Source organism: Schistocerca gregaria, chromosome X (genome assembly GCF_023897955.1).
Source record: "Schistocerca gregaria isolate iqSchGreg1 chromosome X, iqSchGreg1.2, whole genome shotgun sequence".
NCBI classification, from domain to species: Eukaryota; Metazoa; Arthropoda; class Insecta; order Orthoptera; family Acrididae; genus Schistocerca; species Schistocerca gregaria.
The window spans coordinates 776,896,023-776,910,463 of NC_064931.1; positions in this window are offsets into that span (position 1 = coordinate 776,896,023).

A 14,441-nucleotide genomic window follows, 5' to 3' on the forward strand; every position below is an offset into this window, starting at 1 on the left:
GCAACTGAAGGTTGACACGTGTAGTGTGAAAACTGAAAGTTTGTCAGAAGTAATAAATTTCGCTACACTCTGACTTAATTAAGCAAAAGAATTAATAAAACCGGAAAATTGAACGTTAATTTAGTGACTGAAATTAATCGTGAGCTTTGTTTCTGAAGCACATCGAAATTCAGTAAAATACAGTTAGTCTTGCGCTACCTCAACAATCATTTCAAAAGCCACTTGAATCTACGCAACTTAGAAATAAGAGATTTAACTTTGAACTTGAATTAAATGATTCTGAACAATTAACAATAGTAAAATTTAGTACGTACCAAGCTGAGCTGCAGTCACAGGTAAGCTAAAATACGGTAACAAAACTCGCACTCTTAATTTGTGCTTGTGTAATCTAATATTGTAGCCAGCTATGAATACCTTAACTGAACTTTGAAATTAAAGCAGTGAAATCGAATGATATTACTTTAATGCTGGCGTTTGAATTTAACGACACTCGGGTTCATTCCGGAAAAGGAAGTGACCCTGCTTGGTAATGCAATTGGGACAATGAGCAACGTTGCTGTAATCAAGTGAGAAAAATTTAACAGTTTAAAAAGTTGAGGTCTGCCATACAGTTCTAAAACTTTACGTGCTACCAGTCTTCCTTGTTGGTTGATTGAAGGTTTGAAGTCGTCGATCGAGGAGGTGGCGACAGTCACTCTTTGTCGGCCGTCGCCGTTGCAGAAGCTGGATGTTGGCGCGCCTTCTTCTCGACACGGTCTCCAGCCGAAACGGGCTCTTGATGTGTGCCAGCTAACGCTCCCGTCCGCGACACCATGTCAGAGGCTAACATAGCAAGTCGCGTGCAATAACATGCTGCCAAACCCCGAAAGCACGGCAACTCGCGGGAGCGTCACACAACACACCTGCTCCACTGCACTACTCCAGCCAGACTCTCTCTGCTCTGCCCGCGCTCCACGCGGCAGAGTCAACCCTACCAAAGATCATAAACACTTTGGTTCGCCACACGATCTATCGATGTATTCGTTCGATAGCATAGTTTTCCCTAGGCAAGACCCAGCGCAAAAATACAAATAGTATTTACAAAACAAACCAATTATCCTTCGACATAAATGCATATATATATAAAGACACAGAAGTGTCATATCTTCAGGAAACAAAATAAGGAAAAATCTTTTGTACAATAGATGGAAATAGAAGGATATGCATTTCCGGCGTTGCAGGCTCCCCACACAGGGTAATCACACACTGACAGATCAGGTGACCTGGGTGGCCAGCTAGGGTCGCTACGAAGCTGATGTCTGCTAACAACTCTGTCAGGCGTGAAGACTACGTAAATGTGCTCCAACGTTCGGCCGGCTGTATGGACAGTTTGCTCCATCCCGTTGCGGTGGGTTATATGCATACATTCACGTCCAGTCGTATCCAGTCGTCCGGGCCACTTTTATTTGCTCCACCCTGTGTTATTAAAATTGCTAAACTGGCAGCAAAAAGGCTTAAATTAGATGGTCTTGAATGCGTTGCTGTTGAGTGTGCACTTATAAGATGAATGTGCACTGCTGTTATAGATAACAGTATTCGGTTTGAGGGGCCTCGACATTTCTCGGATGCCGGTTTCACATATTTGAGAGCAAAGTGTGTCAAATTAAGCAATGTCTTAACATTCAATTTTTTGATAGCCTACAACTTTCTCCTGCTGAATTCAGGCTAGTAAAGTCAGATGTACCTCAGCCAGAAGAATGCACCTCTGTCACTACCGGATTACATCAGAAGAAATGTTACTCAATCAATTTTACAGAGCAACTTTTGAAAAAAAAAAAAAAAAAAAAAAACTGGAAGCTTTCCAAGTTTGCAATTCTGGCTGGGCACTGAAAGAAATAATTCAATTATGAATTAACATTAATGAAAACAGGAATTTTATGTGGAAATATACACAAAACTGACTAAGGTGATATAAGATAAACACACAGTCATAAACATCAAGTCAAAGGATAACGCATATTTTAAGTGGTCTATTGTAGGAAGACTGTATTCTGTAAGTAATATCGCAGACCATGAATCTAAATATTGGTCACATGTTGTTGTTGTGGTCTTCAGTCCTAAGACTGGTTTGATGCAGGTCTCCATGCTACTCTATCCTGTGCGAACCTCTTCACCTCCGAATAACTACTGCAACCTACACCCTTCTGAATCTGTGTTCATCTCTGGGTCTCGCTCTACGATATTTAGCCCCACACTTCCCTCCAGTTCTAAACTGGCGTATTACTCTTGTTGTAGAAGGTATGTTTGGCAATAATAACGTTCATATTAGTTACCGTACCGACGACACGCTGCGTGACGTTATACAGAACCTCAGAAGTTAAGTCCCATAGTGCTCAGAGCCATTTGAACCATTTGAACATTGACCGGTGAGTGTGCGGTGCGCAAAGATCTGGAGGTCAGTACGCCCATGAAGCATGATGCCTCACCACATCACAACATTGGACCACCAAAACGACCACGTTTGACAGTGCTGGACGTACTCTCCTACAGCGAGAGGTAGGTACAAGTAACGCACCCCCTTGTTTTACACGCCGGTATACATGAGCTTGTTAATCTTCCGCGCAGCATGATCGTGGAAAAAGTTTGCAGAAAATTCCCAGCAGAGATCGTTCATAAGTTAGAAAGGAATCTTGTCGGAAACTAAAATGGTTGAATTGTTCCTTAACCCCCAAAGCGGAAGGCAGTGAAGTTATCAAGTCCGAGGATATATCAGAACGTAGAATACACTGATGAATTTGATGGAGCTTATGACTTGTTTATAGATATGATGATGAAGTCCCATAATCCGTGACAGAGCGTATGGAACGATGCGGGAGACCCGCACCGCCGTACTAGGCAAGGTCCTAGTGGAGGTGGTTTACCATTGACTTCCTCCGACCACGTTATAGCTATAATGCACGGTAAATTCTCCAATTACTGTTATCAATTAGTCGTTGCACCTGACTAAACGGTATCGAGCAAGCGACAGTGGTATAAATCCCAAATGACTGTCCACTTCCACGTTTATTAGGGAAGTCTTTGCGCATGTGCTGGTTTGGAATGATACTGGCGTCCTGAGACCTCTGCTGTTCCTGATCTATATAAATGACCTGGGTGACAATCTGAGCAGTTCTCTTAGATTGTTCGCAGATGATGCTGTAATTTACCGTCTAGTAAGGACATCCGAAGACCAGTATCAGTTGCAAAGCGATTTAGAAAAGATTGTTATATGGTGTGTCAGGTGGCAGTTGACGCTAAATAACGAAAAGTGTGAGATGATCCACATGAGTTCCAAAAGAAATCCGTTGGAATTCGATTACTCGATAAATAGTACAATTCTCAAGGCTGTCAATTCAACTAAGTGCCTGGGTGATAAAATTACGAACAACTTCAGTTGGAAGGACCACATAGATAATATTGTCGGGAAGGCGAGCCAAAGGTTGCGTTTCATTGGCAGGACACTTAGAAGATGCAACAAGTCCACTAAAGAGACAGCTTACACTACACTCGTTCGTCCTCTGTTAGAATATTGCTGCGCGGTGTGGGATCCTTACCAGGTGGGATTGACGGAGGACATCGAAAGGGTGCAAAAAAGGGCAGCTTGTTTCGTATTATCACGTTATAGGGGAGAGAGTGTGGCAGATATGATACACGAGTTGGGATGGAAGTCATTACAGCATAGACGTTTTTCGTCGCGGCGAGACCTTTTTAAGAAATTTCAGTCACCAACTTTCTCTTCCGAATGCGAAAATATTTTGTTGAGCCCAACCTACATAAGTAGGAATGATCATCAAAATAAAATAAGAGAAATCAGAGCTCGAACAGAAAGGTTTAGGTGTTCGTTTTTCCCGCTCGCTGTTTGGGAGTGGAATAGTACAGAGGTAGTATGATTGTGGTTCGATGAACCCTCTGCCAAGCACTTAAATGTGAATTGCAGAGTAGTCATGTAGATGTAGATGTAGATGTAGATGGCTTCTTCTGTAGGCGCAATGCACAATTTTTGTGGAAAGTGGTTCTCTTAATACACTGTTTATATGCGTCGCCCGCGCTTCTGTGTCTGCAAGTTAGTGCTGGACTCAAATGCTGCAGATTCAAGCCTCATGGCCTCTCTTGTGGCCAGAGGTAAGAAATGTCTCATTAAGTTATTTCTAAATACGCACTGGAAATTAATGTAAGATATCATACGTGTATGTTCCCTACTCGTTTTCCAAGCACCAGCAGCGGGCCGCTTCGTTCTCTTCTTTGGATCGTACCCAGGAAGAAGCAATTGGTCGTCGTTTTCTCCAGTGTGAGTTAATCCCACTTTGTTACTGAAGCTCGTTCATCTTGGATTACTGACGTAGTAAAGAAAACTGCTCTGTTCTCAACTGGAAGTATTGTACTTCGTTCTTATTTGCAAGATTAATTAGCTCAAATAGATAATAGAATTGAGCGTGTATCAGGTAGTAGATGTAATTGGGAGGGGTAGTGGGAGACAATAGGCAACAACACAAACAATTTAATGACATAGCTCTAATTATCCTCAATAAACAAACTGTGTTTGCCACAGTTGTATGTATAGTTAGAGAGCAAATCTGCAATTTTAATTGATCCGAAAATTATGGCTGATGTGCGAACACAATAATCTTTATTAAATAAAATACATATTCAGATAATTGTGGTCGCAATTGGATGTCGTTTTCTGGGAGGTTTCTCCCTTCCACTGAATGCTGGAGAGTTTATTATTTCCGTTTAAGTACGGGTTTTAGGAACACGGAAACAAACAATCATTCTAAAAATTTTCTCGATTTACAGGCAAATCTCTCGTGTTGTTCATACTAAGTAATATAGTTTCGGCTTAAGACACATACACAAGTTTAACAATTTTACGTCAACTGAGTCTGTAGAATACACACTACCCAAAATAATTATGTTATCGGAAAGACTGTCGCTTATCATATAATTGTAAGGCTCTAATTGCCTCACTCGTTATATGTAGATATACTGCGTATAGATTCAGATGCAGTAGAATGTTTGAATAGGACCATTGTGAAAACTTCTCTGTCACATGACATAAGATACTTTGGGAGAATTTGTATAAGATGTAACATCATTTACACCATCTCAACCGGCGGATATTATCTTGTATTTGCGTGACAATGGTCACCAAGATCATGGATGTGTTCTTGGAGGAATCTGTGACCACTGACCAGCAGATAATCTCCATGCTCGGGAGATTTATACAAGTATTCAGCGCTGGTTCAGCTGTAAAGAATATCTCAACACCGTCTGCGAAATCTTGACATGCCGACTACTAGTACCTAGAGATTCGAACATCACTCCCACATTGCACTACGTCATTCGATAAACAAGTTCTGCAAGGACAAGAATTTTGGCTCATGAAAATAACGAATCACAAAATACATTTGCATCTGCCTGAATAATATCGTCGATCCCGCCTGTATCACCAACAGCAGCAGTACGAGAACAATTTCAGATGACATCGATATAGGTTTGTCCTCCAGCTCTGATTGTTGTCTGCGTCACAAAAAAGAAAGAGCGATTCTGCCATGTCTCAAGTAAATATGTACTACTCCTTTTTCTTCGTTGGCTACTGATTGTACCATTCGACACAGCATCACGATTCTTCAGAGAACTAAAAAAGAAAAAAAGGGGGCCAATACACATACGACATTCGTCTCTCTTGGGATACTACAATACTGAGTGTGAACAGGACACCAATATGAGTATATAACGTATCTTTTGCTGGCCCTAGCATGAACTTCAAAATTTACGAGTAGTTACACTTTGTCATTGCGGCCGGTATTCTGAAGGAAGATTAGAGTTTAACGTCCTGTAAACAACTAGGGAATTAAAGGCGTAGTCCACGCTCGTTTTGGGAGACGATGGGAATGGAAATCTGTGGTGACCTCTTCAGAGGAACCTTAACCGATTTATATAACGAAAAACCTAAATTTGGATGGCCAGCTGGGACCTGAGCTGTTGTTCTCTCAAATGCGGATACACTCGTTTTATGCCTGACATGTCAATGAACGACTTTGTCATAATCTTTTTCTCACATTTTCAGCCGTATGTAAACGAGCTTGTAGGCCTTAGGCACTCATGGTTAGGAGTAGCGTCTTCACTGTCTGTAAACTTCGATCCTCACGATGGCTTAATACAACAAAATTTTCGGCCATTCGGGGGGGGGGGGGGGGGGGGGGGGGGGCGGTTCAATCCCGCGGCCGGCCATCCTGATTTAGGTTTTCCGTGATTTCCCTAAATCGCTCCAGGAAAATGCCGGGATGGTTGCTTTGAAAGGGCTAGGCCGACTTCCTTACCCATACTTCCCTAATCCGATGAGACCGATGACCTCGCTGTTTGGTCTCTTCCCGCAAAAAAAACCCAAAATTTTCGGCAAAGAAAGCTGTTGTGGCATTTCAACGCTCAGCTCGTCACGGAATAAATACTTGGGCAGAAAATGAATTCAGTCAGAAACTTCATTATTCGAGTACTAAAGCTCCCAAATTACACTCATTTTAACACGCCCTACCCCCCTCACCCCCGCCTCCCTAGCCCACTGAGTCTGGTGGTGCAGTGGCTAAGACAGTCGGTTCTCTTTCGGGATGACAGAAGTGCAAATTCCCATCCGCCCATTCAGATTTACCATCCTATGGTTTCAAAGAGAAACACTTAAGGATTCAAAATTAACTGAGCGACGTGCCACCAAGAGGAGCTGAAGATACTATCGGAAGGGAAATAAATTGAACGTTAATAATAATGGTGACGTTGCTTTTTTCGGTGCCGCAACTATTATGATGATAAGAAGATCACGGTTACACTAAAATCACCTCCGTTGCATCAGGTATATTTATATAACTATTGGTTACTGAAACCCATCCAGTTATCAATTGGATTACCCAGTATATAGAGTCAGATAAACATGCAATTTTAATCGCTTTCATATCGTCTCATTATTACCTTAAACCGTAGTGCACAAACCAAAGTACGAAAAGGCATCAGCAATCACATAGTACTGATATGCAGCGTCTACTTAATTGCATTTCATTGCGAAATTGTTTATTTACTTAATCCGACGCTCATCTACCTCACTGTGTACTGGATAGGAGGGCCTCCATAAAAATTGTTCAAATGACTCTAAGCACTATGGGACTTAACATCTAAGGTCATGAGTCCCCTAGAGGTAGAACTACTTAAACCTAACTAACCTAAAGAAATCACACACATCCATGCCCGAGGCAGGATTCGAATCTGCGACCGTAGCAGCAGCGCGGTTCCGGACTGAAGCTTCTAGAACCGAGGGCCTCCCCCCTTCCTGTCTGCTACTGAGTCTCTCAGAGACAATCCCCTCTCCCGCAGAGCCTATTGTATTCCGTTCTCCCGGGTCTTCCTGGGCCCTCGTTCTACGAGGACTCTTATTTTTTCCATATCCGATGTCAGGCGATACACAACTAACTCCATCCCTTCCGACGTATCTCCCTCTCTCTCTCTCGTTGAGAATATCTGCCTACACTGAACGACAGCCTGTTGACCTAACATTTTCCCAAATTTCCTTTCCCATCTTCCCATTTTCAGTGGAGATAGGGCCCTACTACTTAAATTTACAAACGTGTTCTACTTGTTTTCCTTCAAATATGACGTAATGCCTTTTTTACCTCTGTTTAAAATCACGATTGTCATTTTTCTCAGACTTCTTTCTTCTTCAGCTCTGCCAACCAGACACTGACGCTGTGTTGGAGATTTAGTTCGCTAGATACAGAAGTTAAGATGATCAGCTCAAGGGGTTTCATTTGGCAGTTTCCGATGGTAAGCTTTCTATTTTTTTTTTTTTTTTTTGTTTCAGACCTTCATTATCCGATCAAAATACATGACAAAAAGAAAGGGACTAAGGCTAACGGCTTGCAGGACTCCTTACCACATAACGAATTCTATACATCTTCGATTTCCTGTTGTCACATAGTACCTGCAGTCTGAACAGAGGCTCCTGACTTACGTAAAGTCTGAATAACAACACTTTCATCTGTGGAGTTTGGAGTTTAGCTACTGGGAGCCTGACAAAATTCTGTTTCGAGCCAAAGATTTAGCGTGATAGATTTTGTTTTTGTCTGGACGTTTATGACCGTCCACTCTTGTGTGAAGATGAGACCAGGGATACCTCTATTTGAGCGATAGCCACATTGATCTTCTTCGAATCTGACTTCCACTTCTTTCGTCAATTTAATGTCTAAAGTTCTTGAGTAGATCTCTGCAGTTACAGAAAGTATTGAACTACTTCTGTGGTGGCTGCACTCCAGACTACCCCCTTGCTTAAATATGAGCATGATTCATTGTAAAGCTATGTAAAATAATGTATAGCTTAAGTCAAAAATAAAGGGTAAGTCATAATTTATGGCGTAAGCCCATATAGTAGCAAGTACACGATACGAGAACCAAAAACGTCTTAGTAAACATGGGCTCTAAAACGCATGCCTTTAGCACTTTGAGCACCTCTTGATCTCAGGTTTTGAGAAAAAAAAGCTCTTCCACTGCAAGCTCTTTGCTTTTCATAATTAGGGAAAAGGTAGTATGGACCAAAACAAGAAAAAATGTCTAGTTAACATGGGCTTTAAAGTTATACCTTAAGACCTATGTGCACTTGTTCAGTAGAAGAGATGTGTTTCACAGTAGTGAAGATGAGGAAGTGCTCATAGCTCTTAAGGTATGCATTTCAGGGCCATGTTTACTGTACTTTTATGTTTTGGTTCATACTACCATCTGTCAAAGTATGGAAAATAGAGAACTTGCAGTAGACGAGATTTGTTTCATATTATCGAAGACGAAGGAGTGCTCATGGCTCTTGAGGTATGGCTTTTAGAGCCTACGTTTACAGACACTTCTTTGCTTCTAGTACCCCGCACTTTCAGCCACTAATTATGATACAACCTGTGTAGTGATAATGTAGCCAGTAGTACTGGGTGGGGCGAAATATTTTTAATGTCGATTTCTTTAATTTCATTATTATTTACTTCAGTTGTAAATCACCATATAATTTTGTCTCTAATTTTATTTAATGTCAATACGATGATATATCTTTCATTCGATGAAATAAAGAATATGATTTTAGCTGTTATTTGTGAATCTACGGGCTACAATAAGCTCTCAAAATACATATTGTATGTAACATAGAGCAATCAATGTAAATAAAAAAAACCGTAAAATCAGTTGAGGTGAATTTTAGAGAAAGGTCCCTTTCAAACGGCTACGGCTAATTTCCTGCCTCGACTTCCCCTCCCCCCGAGCTATTACTCTGTCCCTCATGAACATGACGTTGAGGAGATTTTAAATGCCATTCTCATTTATCTTCTGACTGTTACTTCGTTGTGAACTGATTATTCAAGTAAACGGAAGCGTATTTTTCTACTGCATGGAGTATTGCTAAACCATTGAACTAACACCAAAAACAAAGTACTTTGTATAGTATCTTGGATGCTTCCGTAATTATTGTAACCATTGTCGCTAAGGCAGAAACGAGAAGGTGCCAGCACCTGAGCAAAGGAAATCGTGGACTATAAAGGGCAAAATGCTGGAAAATTACTATGCTCATCTGTCACACACTTAATCCCAAATCTTAAATGGAGAGGACACTTTTCCATTCACGTTGTCTAAACACCGAGCTACACACGGCATTTGATTTCCCCTCACGAGTTAACATTTTCAATACGCTAAAGTGTTTTGTATCCCAAAAAGTATTATATGGAATTTCGTTTTACTAGCGTGGGGCAGTTCATAGCTGACAAGGAACGGAGAGCTGACTAAATTCGAATGTTAAAGGATAAACGAGGAGGAAGAATGACATGAATCGTGTAATTGAATTCAGCATTAGAATATGGGGGAAGAGTTTTGCTGAAATTAAATCAGTTGGAAACAGTGACTTAACATCATAAATTATGTTGCTGATGTGTCCATAAATGCTTACTCTCATTTCAAGATTAAATATGAATTTTATTTATGACGGTAATGTACATTTCTTGTTACAAGTCTACTAGGGAACCCGTGACGTTTTTGTACTGTTGCCTAACATTCCACACTTTTGCCACAAGGAGCGCTGTGCGAGCTGTATCGTAAAAATGGCTTGGCCCCAGGAGAAATCTCAATGTGTTATGTGGCTAGCAGAAATCAAATTATAGATTATTGTGCAGCAAAATTTTGTATCCCATTGTGGAAAGAGAGTACCTGATGTCGGGTTAGTCAAAACATGTATGGAAACTTTTTTAACAACAGAGTCGGTTCAGAAACGGACAAGCAGCGGCAGGCTGTTTCGGAGGACTGTGCAGGCAGCTCAGTTCGCATTCACGAGGCGCCACAGAAATTGATTACACAAGCTTCGCGAGAGCTCCAGGTGCCAAAATTGCAGAGCACAAAGTTGTTCACAAAATGCCTTAAACTGTATGCGTACAAGGTCCAAATTGTTCAGGCATTACGACCAGATGATCGCCCAAAACGTGAAAGTTTGCAGTGGACATGCTAAACCGTTTGGAGGAGGACTATGATCTTATTGATCTTCTGAAGTGTGAATGTGTTTCCGATGCTTCTACATTTCATGTTTGCAGCTCAGTTAACCGCCATAATGTATGGATCTGGCGATTAGAAATTTCTCATGGCGTACGAGAACACATTCGCGACAGTCCAAAGGTTAATTTGTGGTGTAGATTAAAGTATGAGTTCCTTCTTGGGGGTTGCGTGAAAGGTAACAGCAGTTCCTGGTATTGTGACATTGCAAAACGCATCAGAGACGCCACTGGCACAATCACAGTAGACATGTTGCAGAATGTGTGACAATAGATTGAATACCAACTTGATATTTTGCGTGTTACTAGCGGTGCACATCTTGAAGTGTTTTAAATGTTTAAGTGTATTAACTATTTTAAATATTTAGGTAAGGTTAGAAATTTAATGAGCAGAGACATATGTGGTATAACGCATGTTTCATTTACTGGATCCAGTCACGAGTGACATCGTTCTGTTATCAGGGTAAACATTTATGGACAAGCAGCAGTTCTCAGTTCGAAGACTTGTTGTGATGCAGCTCTCCACGCTACCGCTCCACTTACCTCCAATAGTAAACTGACTATCCTTAATGTCTCAGAATGTGTCCTATCAACTGTTTCTTCTTTTAATCTATTTACACCACAAATTTCTTTTCTCCCCAGTTCTATTTAGTACCTCCACATTAGTTACGTGATCAACCCTTCTAATATTCGGCACTCTTCCGTAGAACCACATTTCAAAAGCTTCTATTTTCTTCTTGTATAAACGGCTTATCGTCCACCCACTTCTGTACAAGGCTACACTCCAGAGAAGTGCCTTTAGAAAAGACTTCCCATCACTTATATTTACATTCGATTTTAACAAACTTCTCTTCTTCAAAAACGCTCTTCTTGCCACTGCCAGTTTTCATTTTATATCCTCGGTACTTCGGCCGTCATCAGTTAGTTTACTGCCCAAAGAAGAAAACTCATATACTGTTTATAGTGTCTCGTTCCATAATCTAATTCCGTCAACCTCGCTTGATTTAATTCGGCAGCATTATATTACCTTTGTTTTGCTTTTGTTGATGTTCATCTTATATCCTCCTTTCAAGACAATGCCCATTCTATTCAGCTGCTCTTCCAAGTCGTTTGCTATCTCTTACAGAATTACAATGTCATCGGCTAACCTCAACGTTTTGATTTCTTCTCCCTGAACTTTAATTCCTTCTCCAAATTTTTCTTTGGCTTCATTTACTGCTTGCTGAATGTACAGATTCAGTAAGATCGGGGATAGGCTACAACACTGTCTCACTCCTACCAGTTCTTCCCTTTCATGCCCTCCGACTCTTGTAACTGCCGTCTGGTTTTTGTATACCTTGCATGTAACATTTTGATCTCTTTAATTTACCCCTGCGATATTTTCAGAACGTCAAACAATGTATTCCAGTCACCATTGTCAAAAGCTTTCTCCTAGTCTACAAAAGCTATAAACGTAGGTTTACATTCCTTTAAGCTATCTTCTAAAAAAGGCGTAGGGTCGGTATTGCCTCATGTGTTCGAAACTGACCTCCCCTGTGGTCGGCTTCTAGCAGCTTTTCCATTCTTCTGCAAATAATTCGTGTCAATATGTTGCAACCATAACTTATGAAACTAATGGTTTGGTAATATTCACACCTGTCAGCACTCTCTTTCTTCTGAATTGGAATTCCTGCTTCAAATCTGGGAGTGTTTCCCCGGGCCCTTGCACGCCGGGTGAAATAGTTTTGTCATGGCTAGCTCTCACAATGACATCAGCAGTTGTGAGGGAATGTCATCTACTCCAGAGGTCTTGTTTCGATTTAGGTCATTCAGTACTATGTCAAATTCTTCTAGCCGTATCATATCTCCTGCGTCGTCTTTATCTACTTCCTCTACCCTTTCGGTAATACTACCTTCAAGTTTATTTTCGTTGCATAGCTCCTGTGTATACTCGCATATTCCTTGCGCCTTTCAACTGCCCCTTCTTTGCTTCGTACTGGTCTTCCATCTGAGCTCTTGATATGTGCTTCTATAGACATAGATTTGTCCTCTTACCATTTCTGCCTAGCCATTTTGCATTTCCTCAGTCTCAGTTTTTAGCCGTTTTTATCCCCTTTCGTCTGCTTCATTTGCTGCATTTTTATATTTTCTCCTTTCGTCAATTAAATTCAGTATCTCCTGTGACATTCAAAGAGACTGTCTACACTACGCTTGTCCGTCCTCTTTTAGAATACTGCTGCGCAGTGTGGGATCCTTACCAGACAGGACTGACGGAGTACATCGAAGAAGTTCAAAGAAGGGCAGCACGTTTTGTATTATCATGAAATATGGGAGAGAGTGTCACTGAAATGATACAGGATTTGGGCTGGACATCATTAAAAGAAAGAAGTTTTTTGGTGCGACGGAATCTTCTCACGAAATTCCAATCACCAGCTTTCTCCTCCGAATGCGAAAATATTTTGTTGACACCGACCTACATAGGAAGAAACAATCACCACGACAAAATAAGAGAAATCAGAGCTCGTACGGAAAGATATAGGTGTTCGTTCTTTCCGCGCGCTATACGAGATTGGAATAATAGAGAACTGTGAAGGTGGTTCGATGAACCCTCTACCAGGCACTTAAATGTGATTTTCAGAGTATCCATGTAGATGTAGATGTAGATTTCTACAGGGCGTTGTCTTTTTACCTATCTGATCCTTTGCTGCCTTCGTTATTTGATCTCTCACAGCTACCCATTCGTCTTCTACTGCAATACTTTCCCTTGTTTCAGACAATCGTTGCCTAATGTTCCTTTTTAAACTCTCGACAGTCTCTGGTTCTTTCAACTTATCCAAGTCTCATCTCCTTAATTTCTTACATTTTTGCAAATTTTTTTTTTTTTTTCAGTTTGATCTTCAGCTCATAACCAACAAATTATGTTCAGAGTCCACATCTGCGCTTTGAAATGTCTTACAGTTTCAGATACGAAATCTCTGTTTTACCATCACATAAACCACCTGAAAACTTCCATTATCTCAGTATCTCCAGGTCTCTTCCAGGTATAGACTTCTTTCATGATTCTTAAACCCAGTGTTAACGATGGTTAAATGACACTGATGTGACAAAATCCATGGGATGCCTCCTAATATCGTGCCAGACCTTCTTTTGCCGGCTTAATGCAGCAACTTGACGTGCCATGGGCTCAATAATAATAATGAGCGTATGGCATTGGTGGCCGGGAGACCCCTCGCGGGGCGGTTCCGCCGTCGCTCCAGAAGTTCTTTAAGGCCACTACGGCGACTTTCGAGTGAATGAGGATGAAATACACACAACACCCAGTCATCTCGAGGCAGAGAAAATCCCTGACCCCGCCGGGAATCGAACCCGGGACCCCGGGCGCGGGCAGCGAGAACACCACAACAAGACCACGAGTCGCGGATATGGGCTCAATAAGTCGACGGAAGTCCACTGCAGAAGTATTGAGCCATGCTGCCTGTATAGCCGTGCGTAATCGCAAAAGTGTTGGCGGTGCAGGATTTTGTGCACGAACTGACCAGCCGTGGTTCTATGATATTTCCGAACCGGAGCAAAAAAAAACTTTATTGTCTCCCCCCCCCCCCCCAGAATCGTTGAAATAGGACGACAAAAATTTTAAAAAAAATCGAGTTTTCACAAATTTGTTTATTTTGCAGCTCACATCTTTCTGAAGAGTCTGATATATAAAACATACGAGGAAATTTAAGACATGTTATTCGGTATTAAGTGTGCCAAAGTGCAATGCCACGCCTTTTCACACGGCATTCTTCTATCGCACGTCACTGGATTTCGCTCTTTGGAATTCAAACGTGTACATTTTGTAATGGAAGCTATTAAGCCTATATTCAGGACAGTGGAAATTAAAACATCCTGTGGTGC